This window comes from Quercus robur, chromosome 11, assembly GCF_932294415.1.
Source record: "Quercus robur chromosome 11, dhQueRobu3.1, whole genome shotgun sequence".
Lineage (NCBI taxonomy): Eukaryota > Viridiplantae > Streptophyta > Magnoliopsida > Fagales > Fagaceae > Quercus > Quercus robur.
In genome coordinates, this window is record NC_065544.1 from 11,758,739 (window position 1) to 11,778,004 (window position 19,266).

Genomic DNA, 19,266 nt, shown 5'->3' on the forward strand with positions numbered 1-19,266 from the left:
TCTTGATAATTGCTCTTTATCGTTAGAGTAAGATACCAATTGATTTTTTGGTATAGATGAGATTTAAACCCATATTTCTTATTTGATGATATGAGATTTTATCAGATGAGTTAACTGAAATTCACATATATATAACATGACGTAATTGGTGGACTCATGTGGAGGTGATGAAATTTAATCATACATTAACAAATATGCAAATTGTGTTAAAATGTGCGTAAGAATGTGTCCATAGAAGAAAAAATTGAATACTACAAGTGAAATAAAGAATTTTTTTTTTTCTCAATAATTTATGATTTTATCGGAGACAAAAGGTCAATATTCAAGTATATCATTGTATGACACCATGACTAATGGAGTACTTCCAGTCTGCGGATTTGAAAGTTCTAAATTATTACCATGATCGATAAACCTCTTTTTCATTATAATGATCATTATCATCTTCGTCCTTATTGAGTTTAATAAAATGAGTGAAAGAAAGAAATTAGACACCCACAAGCATAAAGGTGGAGATTATTTTTGAAGTTGACTTTATACAAAACTCCAATTTAGTCTCAAAAGTTGGATAAAAATTAAAAAACAAAAAAGTCTAACTACAGCCACAGGATCTCTAAAATCTTTAAACTAAATTCAATTTAGTAAAAGTAAAATATTAAAAAAATGGAACACTTTGCTTTTTTTTTTTTTTTTTTTTGATGAACTGGAACACTTTGCTTTTTAGATACAAATGATAAAATAAATTTCATAACATTTGAGATGGTAGGTACTGTAAATAATGGAATTTGTTGTGCATCTAGACTGCTTACAATTTAGATATAAATGTCAACCTGTATCAATAGGTAACGTTAAACTTGCCTACTAAATCTAGAATTTTATTCCACTTAGATTCGTAATTTGATTCCATATTCTGGAACCATTATAATAAGGTAGGGATTTGATATAATTAATCTTAATTTAGGAATAGCGTAATGATTTTTTGCCCACTATGCCTTGTTGTAGAGTTTTTGTTTTTGTTTTTGCCTACACTTTATTAGATACTTAGCTACCTACCACCAAAAAAAAAAAAAAAAACTATTTTTTCAGAGGTTCAAAAGAGATAGCCTAGTGATAGTGGTATCTCTTATGATGCTTCATATTTATGGTTCGAACCTTACCTCTTTTCTCCATACTATTTATCTTAAAACAAGTATTGTTTTATCATAAATTGATAAATTAAAGTTTAAAATATGTTTTAATAATCTCATCTCACTAATAATAACCATATGCAAAGCCAATACCTAACTAGGCTTGCAGATAATATGATTGTACACGTCTTCTTCTAGATTTGTGATGATAGTTGACACTTGACATATTTTTCTTTAATCCCATTCATGGTGGATTATATAAGGTAGATCCATCAGAACTTTTATGGGTTGCCAAATCATATCCAACTTTTACATGAACCTTCTTTATAAAATTTGGAGATAAGAAATCAATTTAATCAAGCATTTGAAAAGTGAAAAGTTGAGCCTATTGTGTATATTTTTATGAGAAAAAAAAATTGTGTACATAGTAGTACATACCAAATATGCAATTGTATGCCATCATGTCTTCATTATTTAACACTAAAGTGATAACTATAATGGAAGGAGCACAATGGTTGAAAACATAGGATTCGTTAGAAAACGAAATCATTTAGTTTTATATGCAATATAAGCGTATAAGAAAAGTTCCTCTCAAAATGTGGGACTTCATATTACTAGGTAGCTAGAGAAGCTTTTATCATTGAGTTGTTATTAAAAAGAACAAATTAAAAGAAAAAGAGGATAATGTAAGGACCTATTAATGAACATATATATTGGTAAATGTAACACATTCTAGGACTGATATTGTCCATCTTAGTATGGAATAAATAACTTTATATTATATATTTATTGAAGAATATTGATTAATGTGCAAAGTAATATAGGCAATGAAAGATCACTAATTATTAGATGGACAAAACTTAGGTATAGTAGTTTAAGTGGTGTTTCTTAAGTTCCCCTCTTAATATTCATTTATGTGGCTATTTAACTTAAAAATATACTAGGTTTCTATGAGAAAAAAATCTACATAACAAAATCTTAAAAGGAAGATTTAAGAAACATTACCTAAAGGTCCTAAATACTGTACGTAAGTCTTACTCTGATTAGATATATAGTAGTGTAATGCATAGACAAAGAAGAAAAGCACGTGAAATCACACAGAAATTAACAATTCATGGTGGGACTTGGGAGACGTGCTTTTTGATCACAAAACCGAAGCTTTGGTTTCTCTGCGTGCATGAAAATGAATTCTTGTTGGACAACTTGGCTTTCTAGGGGTTCCACTTGCGATAAAACAAATGTTCAATACTACAAGTTATAACAATCTCCCCCATACTAAGAAACAGTATTTCACTGTGTCAGACTAAAGCAATGGTTTAAAAATATATGTGCTTGAAAGAAATTAAACAGATCATTCATAATCTGTTTCCATTTGCCTTTTTCTAATAAAAAGAATCACAAGAACCAATGTAGTTGTTCCACTCTGCGGCCTTTTTTTTGTCAATCTTTTTGTGATTTCCCTAGAGAAAAAGATAAGCGAGCTGTCATGATTTCCTTCAAAACATAAATAGTACAAAGAAAAACCATAAAATATTTAAGATATGAAAGAAAGCAAGTAGCTTGTCGTCTATCGTGCAAAGAAAGGTTTTTCTTTATGCACATTTTGTTTTCTACTTTCCTTGCTCGTAATTCTTTTTCAAATTGAATTAGCCCAAATTAATTAACGATAATGGTGTGTCCTTATCCTTGTCTCTCTAATGCTTCTTAAGCGATTATAAACTCAATTGATAGGCCACTTTGGTTGTTATAAGGATTTAGATCCCTTTTATGGTGGATCACACTATTGAGATAACAGCTACAAATAGATATATCATTGGCCAAAGAACAAACAAAATATTTCAGGGTGTGGAAAGATATATTTCAATGAACAATACAAGAAAAAAAATAATAATAAGCGACTTCCAAATTAATGAGACTTTTAACTCCTTTTCATCTTTGTAGATTGCAGTTTTGTAGTTGGCTTGATGTTGAACATAAAAAGGGTTCTTAGTCTTAGAGATGCTGTAAAAAAAATATTGGTTTAAGTAGTTCACAACTCTAATGTTTAAAATTCTCACCTAATCCTTTTTTTTTTTAATAAAAAAAAATCATTAAATTTCTTTAAGCTTGTAGTTCCAAAATTGAGCTAGGAATTAGAGACAAATTTGGTGACACTAACTCAAAGTTGTTAGGATCTTAGTGTTGGCAAATTCCGTGCCAAATTTCTATGTATTTTCATGCTATTATTTTTAATGCATTTTGTACTGGGTTACATTGTGTTTGATTGAAAGATGAAAGTGAAAGTGCTTTCATATTAGGAATCTCGGTTGAGCAAGTTTGGTATGACACGCAAATTATCAAGCAAGAGACAGCTTTTAAAATTTTATTACCAGCAATCTTGTTGGATTCTTGCCTAATTATTAATCAGGCGAGATTGCAAACTTGAGAGAATTTAGTTTCTCTCGTTCTCTATTGACTATTTTATCCATCCAATTAACCCTCTCATGTAGTTATCTAATCCCACAAAATACAACACCCAATTCTTAGATTGAAGAGCTAAGAGCTACCCATTTTCTTTAGGAGAAAAATATTTCTTTAGAGCCTGTAATTTGGTGTCGAAGCAGGTTAAATTCTTTAAAGCCTCCAATTACATATTAGCAAGTATTACATTATTGTTATCATTATAATTGGGAGGGGGGAGGGGGAGGATCAAAAAAAAAAAAAAAGAGAAGAAGAAGAAGAGAGAGAGAGATTATAATGACATCCTAATTAAGGTTTTTAACTGAATTACAGATAAGATTGAACCTTTTTTGTTTTCTTTAATAGCTGACAATTAATTATTTCTCATAGGGTGTCTGTTTCTTTGCTCTAGGCCTAATCTTTACACTTAGATCCTAGTACACAAAGCTACACTTCTTTTGCTTTATAAATTATATTAATTTTTCTTTTAAACCCAAACCAATGAAATCTTTGGGCTTTAGCTATTATATTAGACTTATTAGAAGGGAATGGGGACACCGTTGTCCGCCATTGTATCCACTTTTAATAATGAACAAATACTAGAAGCCAATGATGATAAAAAGGTCAACCAAAGCAAACTTGTCCATTTTATTAATTTTAGCAATTATGCGCATGCAAAGTGATGTGTGCACATTAATAGTATTCCAAATTTTTTACTTAAAATTAACTATATATGTACACCATGAAAAGCAAGATACATAATTAATTATTTTAAACAAGGGAAATGTTAACGAGTGCCCTTAAGGCACTGGTTAATAATCCATTTAAAGAAAATTTTTATAGGAAATGAAAAAAAAAAAGTAATTAATATTTTGACAGCTTTTTTCATTTCCTATAAAAGTGGTATTAAAACTTTTTTAAAATGAATTATTAACGAATGCCCTTAGGGCACTTGTTAGCATGACCTTTAAACAAAAAGGGAGAGAAAGAGAGAGAGAGAGAAGGATGTGAATATTGTACTTTGCAAGAGTTCAAAAGATTATTGTTAATAAGTACTTAATAAGTTGATGACAATAATTAAAAGGAGAGTGGGATGGGGTAATTAACTAGCAATTAATTACTATAGAATTAGCAAATAGTTAAATCTGATTATATGAGCACTCTAAAATATCTTATGAATTATGGCGCTTAATCCTTGTTCTGATGATAACAGACAAAAACCACAGGAACCTCACCTATGAGCTAGGATTGATGTATGTATGATTCCAAGAGATCAACCTACCTACCCTCTTCTCACTATTCTTCTTTAATATTTTTCTCTTTTAATTAATGTAAAATATTCCATTATGGTATGCTTCCAAGCAATGATTAACTATTATTCTCAGGAAAAAAAAAAAAAAAAAAACCTATTATTAGTTGCATCTTGCAAATGAGAAAAAACCAAAGGAAGAAACAGCCCTCAAAGAATGAGTCCAAATCAGCTGAGCTTGAGGTCGATTTTGAGTTTAAAATTTCATTTTATTATTATTATGTTAAATAGATTTCATTTTTGAACTTGACTTGCAAAAGTCTTAACGAGCTCACGTCTTGGGTTTAATTAAATAAACAACTTCAAGTTTGTAATCGAGTTAAATGCAACCTGATCAAGCTTGACTTCTGAAGTACAAGAATGATATTTTCTAGTCCCATATATGTTTGTCAAATTAATGTAACAATTAATCTAATTGAGTATTTCTTTTCGAATTATCAAGTTTTCAAAGCCTATATATTTCTTCTTTTGGAACTATGACAACTTGTTTTTTTTACAACAAGAACAATTGAATTGTAAAATTAAAAGGATAAGAACTTAGGAGTCAACACCAAAAGCCAGCTCTAGTCAATATCAAAAGCTTAATTATTTCTAAAAGAAGTATAATAGTTTGCTTCTATAAGAAATCCTAGTTTTAATTGGTGCAGTAAAAAATCCTAATTGCTTTACTACAAAAATAATGTTGCTTCCAAATGTTAAAAAACTACTATAACCTAAAACATAAGAAATACAATATATTGACTTGCAAAAATAAATAATAGTAAATTAAAATAAACGTCTATCTTCCATATCAAGATCCATCAACGAAGATCTGGGGTTTTGATCACATGGGATGATGATATTCGAAAGCTACTATAACTGAGCTCAGCTGACACTAGTAATGAATTCCAAATTCAGACACTATTATAGCGTAGCTAGTAGTAGAGCTCATTATTACTGTACTGCATGTGTGTTTTGTCCTAACTCCTAAGTTCAGCATAAAGAGTACGAACGTACTTAAAACATGTATGGAGTGGATGCATGAACAAAGAAAAAGATGGATCAGAGTTTGCACTTTGCAGTAAAGCTCAGCAGAACCAATTCCTCCAACAAAAGCCCCAGGCCTCAAACTACTTCTTTATGAGTCTGTGGTTCCCATGGTGCATGATTTTGAGGGGGTGGTTAGGACGAACCCTTGTCAGATATTCCATGAATACTAGCTAGCTAGCTTTTCTAGTCTTCTCTAGAAAGGTTTGCTTTTTCACACCAGAACTTGGGAATGGCCTATCTTTGAAAAAAGCTTTATGATTCTCAAGCTGGTGAAACGACACTGGGAATTATTCTTTTTTATATTTTGTGCTATTTTTTTGGGTAAGACAAAGGTATTAGAATAAGAATTCGAACACAATATTTTTCATTTGATATATGGTTCGTTGTGATTGATTTATAATAAGGGTATGTTTGGATATTGTTTATTGCTGAAAACTGAAAATACTGTAACAAAATAATTTTTAAATGTGTGAATAGTACCGCGGGACTCAAAAATGCATGGGTATGCACATTTTGCTGAGTTTGGTGGTCTCATGAATAGTGCCGTAGGACCCAAAAAACAGCCAAATGCAGCTGAAACTGGTAGCAGAAGCGTGCACTGTAACTGTGGTGTAAACGTAGGCGCAAACGTGTGGCAGATGAACACAATCCAAACGCTCACTAAATATGCTGTCGAAGATAAATAAGTTTGATATTACTCTAACTGGAATAAGTGCCTGTTTGTTTCAACTTTTAGAAGCTAAAACGCAATTTTTGAAACCAAAAATATAAAATGTGTGTTTGGAAAGTTTTTAGAAGTTGCTTTTTCTAAAAAACTGTCTTTTCATTTGTGAAGGAAAAGCCCAAATCGTAAAAGCAGCAAAGAGCTCCATTGCAAAAAGGCGCTGAAGCGCGTTTCATGTTACCGTTGGAAGTTGCGCAAATTTCCCAAATTGCCCACCAGTTTTTTTTAAAAACCCAATTTTATCCCTTTATTTATAACACAATTTTACAAAGAGACCCAATAATGAAATTAGAACCAAAAAAAAAAAAAAAAAAAAACCAATCTAACCCATTTCTACCGCATGTCATTGGCAATGGGGAAGAGATCAAGCAACGGTGAGGAGGAAGACAAGCGGCGGTGAAGGCAGAGCAAATCAACAGACGACGGAGGCGATTTCCCCCTCTCACTATCTTTGTTTGATGAGAATCAAATAGTGTGGTTGTGTGTGATCTTAAGTTTGTGTGTTTTGATGGGATAGTGGGAAAGAAACTTGCAGACGAAGTGGTAAGAGAAAAGGGAGAAAGGAAGAAAGAAAATAAAAAATAAAAAAAGAAAGAGGAAGAAAGAGAGCTTTATTGAATGTTCTGGAGTTTGGAGGAAGTGGTAGGGAAAAAAGAGGAAAGAAGGAAAAAAAAAGAAAAAAGTACGGGTACGTGTGTGGAGGAGAAAAAAAGAGGGAAAAAAAAGAAGATGGAAAAAAGAAGGAAATATAGATGAAAAAAAAAAGAAGGAAATAAGGGAAAAAGAAAATAAAGAATAAGAAATTAAAATTGAGAAATGCTATCACAATATTTTCACAATAAATCTTAAGTAGTAGGTTATTATTAGCTAATATTGGTGAGAAAAAAAATAATTTTTTAAGAAAGATAAAAATAATAATTTTAATAGTACGTTCAAATTAAAATCAGTATCAATTTATCACAAATGATTTTTTGTAAAAGTTTTGTAAAAATATTATGAATGTAGCTTTTAGAAATGAATGAAGAAAAATTGATTTAAGTATGAAATAAACTCCTTTATATATACATTAATCTTTTTGGTAATTACTACTCAAACCACCACTTTTATAAGTGTTAGCCAAACACTCAGCTTTTTCAAAAAACACTTTTTAACAGTTTTTACCAAACACTTAGCTTTTTTAAAAGCCCAATTTCATACCGTACTTTTTAAAACCTCCACTTTTTCAAAAAGCACAATATCAAAAAGCTGAACCAAACTCATCCTAAACCATATGCAATTGTGAAAAATACTGTTAAAAAAAAAAGTTTACATTCCTAACATTACTCGATATATTAAATTGAATCCGTACCATATATATGTTGAAGTGGAAGGAGCTCTTGTGCCTTGAAAGAAGGTGCCAAGGAGAGTAGTATCGTTAGTACCTTGAAGGATTTTAGTTTAAAATACTGTAGATAAAGGTAGAAGTTAGTTGAAATAGTATAGTGGGATATATGAATAGTATCAAAAAGTGTAATGCGACCCATGAATAGTAGCAAAAATAAATTAAATAGTAAAATAAGCTGACTTTTTAATTTAGAGTCAAACGCACACTTTAGAAAAGTGGCAATTAACAATAACATACCCAACTACTATCATTGAGTTAAGTGAGTTGGTACATTCCTAAATCATAATTTATAAGTGCTTGGGGTAGAGGGGAGAGTGGGTTGGAGCTGATGAAGTCGCAATATATATGGTATGTAAGTATTCTAACAATTTATAATAATAATAATAATAATAATAATAATAATAACCTTTGCACCTAATTAAGGCTAAAATCAACAGTATCCCATTCTATAATTGTCACATAAACTAAGTTCTCTTTCAAGGTACGAAGAGTGGGTGTGGATTAGCCCAATTAATAAATTCTCTTGGCATTATATATAGATTCTATCAGTGGGGCAAATCTAGCATAATAGTGTGTAGATCAGCCATGGACAAAAGGTGAAACAAAAAACGATAAATGGTAGGCAAAATAATTTTGAAACTGAGAGCTATTGCCTATGGTATAGAATAAGGAAATAAACATTTAAATCATTAAATTGAAAATTGAGAGTTTATTGTACATTTTTTTCACAATGTTAATAGGGTAGTTATTAAGCTATTCTTTCTCTTTCCTCTCCCCTTTTCCAATTTCCATTGGTCCAAATAGCAAATAAACTCATAAGACATTTTATAGACTTTTAACTTTTGTGATAATAATAATAATAATAATAATAATAATAATAATAAAAAGGAATTCAGGTGAGACAATCCATATATACTTCCATAGTCCCTTTGAGTCCATGTTAAGTATGAAACATATTGGACTCATTAAAAGTGAATTGGGTCATGACCAGCTTGCTGGCTTAATTGCCATACCTATACAGATGTCAAAAGTGTAGCCTATGGTTGGGCTGATTTTTCTAAGAAAAGGTCATGTATATTTGAAGGAAACACTAGAAAAGTTTGAATGGGCCAAGAATAAAGCTAGTACGCTAAATGGGCTACGGTAAGTGTGGGCCTAATACTTGCTTAGGTGTTTGGGGGATTGTCTGGTGCCATGGGCTACAATAAAAGTATGGTTCCATGATAATATGAATCTCTGCAACTTTTGCTACAACTTCACATTTTACAACCCACCATATGGCAAATTGGGGTAAAAGTTGTGAAGATTATTGTGGTAGTAGACTTTTTGGAGGAAGAAAAGAAAGAGAAAAATTGAGGGAACGTTACATTTTGTAGTTTTGTGTTTTCAAAACTAGTTTTCTTGTGCTTTGAAATTTGTTCTCAAATCTTGTTATCTAGTGATCCCCATCCTAAAAAACTTCTTGGCACTTGTTTGTTATTTCAAAGTTAATAAATCATATTAAGAAAGTTTTAAGTTTTTAACATTACTTTTATGAGAAATATAAAAAATTGTTAGAAAAATTAATTACTTTATCATTTTTTCATAAAATGTTTCTAAAAATAATTCATAAACTTATACTCTTAGGGCATTCATTAACATTTCCCTTATTTTATTTTGCCCAATTCTTCTTCACTTGAAAAAACTACGACAAAAAAAAAAAAAAAAAAAAAAAAAAAAAAAAAAATCAAAATTATCGACACATCATCAACCACCACCTCCACCACTGTCAAACCAACAACAATCTCCTAGCACCATTACCAACACTACAGCAAGAGCTACTATTTATAAGGGCACAATCTAGTTCCTCCACCTACCCTAACTAAGGTACCATTTGGTATGGGTGTTTCAGAACTGTTGTTTGTTGTTTAAATGCCCAAACATGTGGGTTCCACACTAAGTTTTGTGTTTGGTAAGGTGTGTTGTTGAAATGGTGTTTGAGTTATGTTGTCCCAAATATGTTATCGTTTGGTTGAAATACATTGGGCCCACCTGAAGTGACTACAACCTCAACGTCTCTTCTCCCCCACACCATCTGTCATTTAAGTTTCTACCCTCTCCATCCTTCCCGAAGCTCACTTCTCTTCTCTGTCTTGCACAACGGCAATCACATCACTATAGAGTAGCTAACCCTTCATTAATCCCACCTTCCCACCCGTATCCCTCATTACTCATCCCCAACGGCCGCTTGAAACATATCATAAATCTGAAATCAAAGTTACCAAACCCTAAATTCACCAAAATTAATCCCAAATCCGTACGACCTTATTCATCTCCTCAACCACCGTATTTACTCAACCAGTCCAGCCATGACTTAATCATTAAGGGTAAGATTTTTTTAAACAAGTATTAGACTCTATCTCAAATCAAAATAAGTTCCCTTGCACAACTCATCTACCATTACCACAGTATATTATGGAGTACACAGACACAGCTTCTTCCTCCTTAGCCTTTCCACCATATTCATCCTCCTCCAACACAATTCCTTCACCTACGGTAAGTGTTTAATTTTGCTGTTCAATTAAATGTTGAATTTTGCTGTTGTATTTGTTCTTAGTTGCTGTTGAACAATCTTTCACCCATGATGTTCATATTTGTTCATAACTGCTGTTGATTTTTGCTCTTGATTTTGGACACGATTTTCCTCCATGCCCATCTAACTAAAGCTAAGTATGGTTTGGAAAATGGGCTTTTTGAAGCACAATAGGGTTTAGGAAGATGGGCTTTCCAGAAATCATTTATAAAGGCCTAAAGTGTATATTTGATTTCATATAAATCATTTATAATTGTGAATTTTGTTTTCTTTCCTCATGCCGTATGTAACTTGTCTTCACTGCAATCTGTCATATATACCTGTAATAACTTGTTTGAGTTAATTGCTAAATGTGTTGCTCTAGTTGTATCTGAACTTAATACTAATGCTACAACATGTTTGGTAGAGTTTTTATGTGCAAAGACCATTTTCCTATTCTGCAATTACTGGTATTGGTAAGGGTTAGGTTCAAGTCCGAGAAATCATAAAAGTAATTTAGGAAATCAGAAACCTTGAATTTACTAGGAGATTATGTACACTCTATGTTGCCTACTATCCATTTTAGTAGACATTTTTTTTGGTTAAGTGTGTATCTTTTATTAGATGGCTGCATCAACTGACGCTGAGAATTGGAAGTTATGGCCTCTTCCCATTAAGAAGCACTTCATAGATGTTTTGGTTGAAGAAGAAGCCAAAGGGAACATGTCTAGTGGGGAATTTAAAAAAGGAGTTTGGACAGTTGTCCAAAACGAGTTCAATCGACGAGCAGGATAAACCTATCACAAAGATCAATTATGCCAAAACTATCAAGGTTTAAAGCAAAAGACACCAAGTTTTTTCCCAACTAATCGGTCGAATGGGATGAGATTCTGTCACTAACACGGTCACAGGTAATGACGAGGCTTGGGCACAAGCAGCGGCGGTGAGTGTTATAGGTTTGCTTTATAATTTCCATGTTGTTGATTCATAGTATTCATATAAATAAATACAACATGTGAATAATCCCATATATATCACATGTTGATAGGCCAACCTTAGGTGCAAAGAGTTTCGTAAAAAGGGGCTAGATCACTATGGCCTATTAGGACAACTGTTCAATGTGGGCACTGCAACTGGATTTCTACAAATTTCCTCCACCCAACCAGCCCCTAACAGCGATGAAAAACGAGAATTGGATGCTGCTTTTTTAACGCATGGAGTACATGTCAATATCAAACTCAATAGTGAAGACGATATGGAGGAGCTACCCACCCTAGTTGTAGGGCAAGGCAGCAAGCGTGCTGGAAAGCAGCCATCTCACTTAAAGGCCTCGGCAGGGAAGATGAGGAAAGAAGGGTCCATTGAATATATGACCGATGTTATCACGAAGTTCATGGACATGTCAATAAAAAGACGTAGTAATAAGGATAGCGATAGTCGAAAGGAAACTATTGAATTTGCGTCGGTGGGTGATAGGTTCTCAATGGACAAGGTCGACGCAATTCTTAACAATATTGAAAATGTAGACGATTACACCATGTTCAAGGTCCTTAACGAACTCCATAAGCTCGATAATAGGGCCACTGTCATCATGCTGAGGCCGGATAGAAGAAGGGGCTGGATGGATTTAATTAGTAGTTTAATGTAGGGGACTTGGTTAAGGAAAGGGGGCGAGTTTGGCTTGCTTTTGTGAGGTTGTAGCTACTGTTTCTGTTCTTATGTAGTATTATGCTAATTATCACTAGAACCATTTTTTGTTGTATTGGTTGTATGGTTTAGTGGGGTCATATTCTAGTTTGCTAAAGAACAATGATCTTACTACATGTGAACTTATTGTTAATGATGGTAGTACATTCTGGTTTGTTAAGGAACCATTTATTTTTATTGTTAAAAACTATTGTTGTGCTGATGTTGTTTGTATTTTGTTAATGATGGTAGTACATTCTGGTTTGTTAAGGAACCATGTTATTTATATTGTTAAAAACTACAGTTGTGCTGAGTTTTTTGTATAAACTTTTTGTTAATAATTATTCCAACATTCTGGTTTGTTAAGGAACCATTATTTTTGTTGTTAATAACTACTATTGTGCTAATGTTGTTTGTATAAACATTATGCTGTCTTTGCTGCAAAGTTGTATAAACATTACTCTTCAATTTTCATAATTATGTTATCTTTGCTGCAAAGTTTTGACAGATAAAGTGAGAGTACATAAAACCATTTCCTTCTTCACTTCCCATTCTGAGGTATATTCTTATTGACATGTTCTGAATCTTTCATAGTTATTCTTAATTGACATGCTTTGTATGTATGAAGTGACATGCTCTGTGTTTTTCCCTTGTAGCATAAAGAGTAGTATTCACTATGTATAGAGTTAGCATTTATATAAAGATGTTTACATACAATACAAACATTTACATGAACGACCACAAATTGGGGAAATCATATTCAAGAATATTTCAAAGATAAATCCTTTAAGACATGGTGCTGCTGATTGAGACATGGTGACCGAAGTTTTTTAGATCTGTATGCATGATTGATTTATTTGTAGTAATAGCTTATCTAATTTTTGCTAAACATTTTTTATTGAAAATGTGCTAAAGTATACTTGTACCTTGAAAAAGCGAAAAAAGAAGAAGGAAAAAAAGTAAAGTTTTAAAAAACGGTAAATAAAATCTAAAAGTTAAAAGTTAAAGCTTAAACTTGATGTCAAACTCAAGTTTAATAAAAAAAGTGATTCAAAACCCATCAAAATAAGAAACATGATAGAATCCCAACAATATATATTGCTATCATATGGTATATTTTTCCCTTAGGGTCCATTTGGGAGTTTATAAAGGAATGGAATGGAATGTAATGGAATTATCATTAAATGAATGGAATGGAATGGAATAGAATGGAATGGATTTAGTAGGGAAAGGAATGGAATGGAATGGAATGTGATTTAAAAATCTTGTTTGGATGTTATAAAATAAAGGAATGGAATGGAATGGAAAGTAAGTAACACCGTTTGGGAGTGACATTGGAAGGAATGGAATGGAATCATTTTATAATAATATTACTATTATACCCTTCATTTTAAAGAATATAAAAAATAATCAATGAGAACTTATAATTGCTTTGAAATGCTTAGTATTTAGTGGATGATGTGAAACTAGTTAGCCACAATTGGGTCTGTGTTAGATTATTGATTTACAATATTGTTTTGTCAAGGTGAATAGATTGTATCACGCTAATCAATAATTTAACAGATGAAGATAATGGCATGAAAAATTAACAATAGTACAATTTCTTTATTTTAATTTGCAAATTTTTTTTAGGGGCTGCTAGTTTTAGATTGGATCTTTTTTGGCTGGTATGCTTTACAATGGATTTGATAATTTAATACATCTTCATCTCCCAATTTCATTAAGGAAAAAAAAATTATTGTAGCTAAAAAACAAGTTATGTATATTTCTATGTTGTAAAGCAATTCACGCATCACATATTTATTCTCAACAAAATAAATATTGTCTAACAATGCAAACAAATATCTTTAAAAAAAAAAAAACTCCGGTAATGAGTCATGCCAAAACAAGACAAAATAACATAATGTTGGATTTTCCATAAAAAATATGTAGGCCTCAGGCATAAAAAAATTTATATTAAAAATAATCTACTCCAACTTATTAAAGTTCTAAACTACTATTATTTTAATTAAAATACTTTTCATTTTATTTTCTTCTCATTTTAAATTTTTTTTACTCTTGTTTTTTTCTTAACCACACATCTGTCCTTGTACACTAGCTTTAACATATTAATAAGTTGTAAACAAATGCATAAAATATATTATGTATATATTTTGTTTAGACAGAAAGGGAATTGACGTTGATAAATTATAACATAGATTGATGGATAGAAAAGGGAACTATCTTGGTCTGATATTGGTTTTGTTATTTGCATTGCAAGAATTCTGTTGTGATTTCATGAATAAGTAGTGGGCAATGAATTTGTTTGAATTATTTTTGGCTAAGAATATATTCAATGAAATGCCTTGATTTGAATTTGGGCAGAGTCATGTTACTCGGTCCTAGGCTAAATCATTTTCATGTTCAACATTAATAGTAAAAAAATAAATTTCTATGCTAAGTCAGTGTATGATTTTCTACAACAGTGCATTACTTTCTAGTTTCTTCTCATTTAATTTTTTTTTTTACTCTAGTTTTTTTCTTAACCACACACCTGTCTTTTGTCTAAACTTGTACACTAGCTTTTGTAGACATTTCCTCTTAACCAGACACGTGGTGAAGCCTTGGAGCTATTAACTAATTGGATGGTTGACTTAAAACTGCAAGTGTACGTAACACACCACTTGCTTCGTAAATAACAGAAGAATCAAAGAGGAAACAGAGTAAAAAGCAAATTTGAGTTCTCTAGCAGTTCTCAGTTTCAAATTCACAGCAGTTCTACAGCAGTTTTCCAGCAATTCTCACTTTTAAATTTCTAAATACAATTTTTTTTTAGCTGTACAGGTAACAGCAGTTTTCATTTCTTTTCACTTTCAAGGTTTTTTCGTTTCTTTTCACTTTCAAGGTTTTTAGTTGTACAGAATGTAGTTTGTTTTGATTTTTAGGTGTACAAAAACACTATATATCACTCTCATGAATCACTAGCAAACAGTTCATAAAAGTTTTTTAAAAAAAAAAAAAAAAAAAAGACTAGCAAACAACCGAAAAGAAAAAGAAAAAGATAGACATACTTGGTTTGAGCAATATCTGAAAATTGCAGTAGACAAAAAAAAAAAAAAAAGAGACCAGCAGCAGCAGCTTCACTTTGTAGAGGACGGACAATATTGTGCAAGAATTATAGCTTTATTTTTCTTACGGCTGAATGAGAAAAAAAAAAGGCTGATATTAAAGGGGTATTTTAGGAATTTTAACAAAAATTTCATTAAACCTAAATTCATTCCCTCCCATTCCTCCCAATTTTGAAGGGAACAAAAATTTGAGGTTTTGAGGGAAAAGGGAGGAATGAGCATTCCCTCCTAACCATTCCATTCCCTCCCACTTAAACTCCCAAACAAGGGAATGGACATTCCATTCCCTCCGTTAAAACTCCCAAACAAGAGGAGGGGAGAATATTCTAAAAATATTCCTTTTATTCCATTCTATTCCATTCCCTCCTCCCAAACGGAGCCTTAGGTGACATGTTTTACTTTTTTTTTTTTCCCCTTCACACAAAAAGTTTAAGACATTTTAACAAATGTCTTAAAGGTATTAATTTAGAAAATATTTTTAGAAACTTTCTATGGAAAAATGAAAAATAACAATTTTTTTTTATATAGTTTTTTTATATTTCTCAAGAAAGTTGTATAAAAGCCATCTTAAAATAATTTATTAACAAATGTCTGAAGAGCGGTATTAACTAGATTTTTAAATTTTTTTCAAGCATCTTTTATTTTATTTTATTTTTATTTTTTTTTTAAATGGTGTGAGGAATGAAATGAGGACATCTCATTCTTCTTCCAAATCCCTTCCCCAGATATCTCCAAAAATTCCACTAATGAATCTTTGTGTCTTGTTGTATTGTTTCTCATGCAAGTTCAGTTAATACGCGATTCCTTTAATAAACATTGGGCATTAGTTATGACTTAGTGGGTTCTCAATGCAAGTTTTGAATCCTATATATGGTGTGTATATTTTTTTTTATCCGTCAGGTCATTTTTTGGTTTGTTTTATAAGAGGGAAAGCTTATGTGAACTATTGTTATTTTTACACTTAATACCAACTAAGTGTTTTAATTTTGACTTACTTGTTTTGAATTTTGCCCGACTTTGGCTTGTTTTCTAGTGAGTCTTTTAACTATATATATATTTTTTTTTAATCAAGTTTTGATCAATCTCAACACTAGCACAAAATCAAGATTTCAATATTTGATAACTTCGTGAAAGACCTTATTGACTCCTTCACTAAAGCTTTTCATACACACATAATTTGATAATATAAAATTGACAACAATCTTTCACTTAATCACATTTGAGTCCACCACTTAGAGCATTTAGAGATCAAAACGCTAGAAAGCTATTTTTAGCAACACAAATAACAAAATGAATGTTGTATCGATAGTGCTAAAATGTTCCTGTACTTGATCACTGTAAACTATTATGCTTCCAGAGAGAATGACATTAATTGTGGTATTAAGGTATATATTAATTGTGGTATTAAGGTATATATATATATATATATATATATATATATATATATATATAAAACCGTGATAGTTTGCGGTCTTTTGGGAAAAAATTGCTTATGGCTCAAGGCTTTGGTTGTGTAATTGCCTAAGCTAGGCATGTCTCCAAACCAATGAGATCCTCTGCCAAGATAGAAGAAATATCTACCATTCATGTGAACTGTTCCTGGGAGAGATTGAAAAATGGGGGTAGCAGTGACTACAAAAGTCCTTCTGTTTATTCCATTTTAATACGGAATAAGCCAAGCATTTTAATACGGAATAAGCTAACAGCTTATGGACTGTGAAATTAATCATGGAGGAGGAAATAATGCAAGGCACACAATAACAGCTTAAATGATATTTCCATATTCAAAATGATATGTGGAATTAGTAAGATGCTAATATGTTTAATATATACAAGAGAAGTTGCTAAACAAGTTTAGGCAAACAGTTTTCAAACATGCATATAGGTAGCAATAGCAAAATACAACAGGCTGCTATGCAAAAAATGCTACAGAACCACGTTATAAAATGGTCCATTGTATCCAAATTAGTTTGATAACGATTCATACATAATACACAAATATGCATAGAAATAAAAAACGATGTGGGCAGCATATCACTTTCTTTTACACCGTTGGCATAGTGAGTAATAGTGCATCAGCCGTGCATAGTAGGCACCATCCAACGAACATAATCTTCATTATTCTTTTAGTCTCAACAATGGATTGGATCGTCTCATGCACGACCTTCAATTACTCTCGCAATACACACAGCTTTATTTGTAGTTGCTGAAATCCTCCACATATGACAATGACATTTTCAATGGAATATACCATTCAAAAAAATCACGTTGATCCCTTGGGCAACATTGGTAAAGCTTGTATCAGTTCTCATTTCATTTATCTCAAATCCTCACGCTTGCTCTCAAGCCACACAAATAGTTCGCATTTCGGAACCTAAACCCATCGTCAATATCATTACGCATTGCTTCCAACATCTGCGAAAGAAACCAATGAGTATCGAATTCACTGTTCCTTCAACGTAATTTGCACAAAGACGCGAGTTCAGTATCAAGTTTAACATCATCATATTTTAATATGTATTTTATAAAAGAATTTTGTTCAAAACAAACAACAATGTAATACACGTGTCCATTGCAAAAAGATCATTTCCGAATCCATCACTATGTACAAAAAGATCATTTATGAATCCATCACTATCACCAAAAGTTTTTACAGTTGCTCATGTACGAATAAAATATTACTCTTGTTACTTCTCTTGTTCAGAATTATCACGAAACCAACTTGTTTTACCTTGCTTAGGGTAAGTCTCCACCCGAAAATAAACTCTTAAGGATTGTGAAGTTAACTCCTCAAGAACTATTTACTCTAAAGCCTTGTGGGAGTAATATGGGATTAGGTGTTAATCCAATTAGTTTATACACTATATACTGTTTAGACTCCAAACAACATCTGTTCTTACTTTCCATGATGTCTATTGCAGATAATAATGGATTGCTTTCAACGGCCATGACTCAAAGCCACCTCAATTTAAATCAGACATTATTAGTGTTTTCCTTATTTTTGAAATTACCACACACATGATTGTATACCTAAGCAATCTGTACTCCCACTTTCTCATCTTCATGTTTTACAACAAAATTATCTATTTATACTAATCTTCCTCGGCCAAAATGGCCCATTAGCATTAATTTTTGAAATATTTAGCAACAGAGCACTATTTCGGAAATAATTAGGGAAATACCACTTTTTCTGGTACTCGAGCTTGGGGAGCTCGAGTACCATGTTTTTTTAATCCACCATCGCCCCATATTCAAGGAGCCCTATAGTGGTGTTTTTAAGCCCTATAGTGATGTTTTCGGGCCCTATAGCGGCGTTTTTAAGCCCCCATACCAGGTTCAAGGGGCCCTATAGTGACGTTTTTGGGCCCTATAGCGGCGTTTTCCTGCAAAATTTTTTTATAAGTCCCCATAACAGGTTCAAGGAGCCCTATAGTGGCGTTTTTAAGTCCTATAGTGACGTTTTCGGGCCCTATAGCGGCGTTTTTTTTTTTTTGAGAAGATGTTTGACCAATGAAAAGATGGTACTCGAGCTCACCATGCTCGAGTACCAGAAAAAGTGGTATTTCCCTAATTATTTCCGAAACAGTGCTCTGTTGCTAAATATTTCAAAAATTAATGCTAATGGGCCATTTTGGCCAATCTTCCTCTCTATTTTCCCATATATACCATAACCCCAAACTTGGTATCTTTTCACAAGGTTTCCTCCACTGGGGCTTGGTGGTTTCTCCCCATGGAGTGGTTTAAAGCATCTGGCTATGTCACAAAACCCTTCTTACTAAATTGACACACTTTTTCAATTAAAAGTATAAAAAAGGAAAACAATAGTCTTGTTACAAAAATCCATTAAGAACCAAGGTCAAAGTGTTCTTCAAACCTAGATTTGCAACAAGCCAATGGGTTTTTAGCGGTGAAG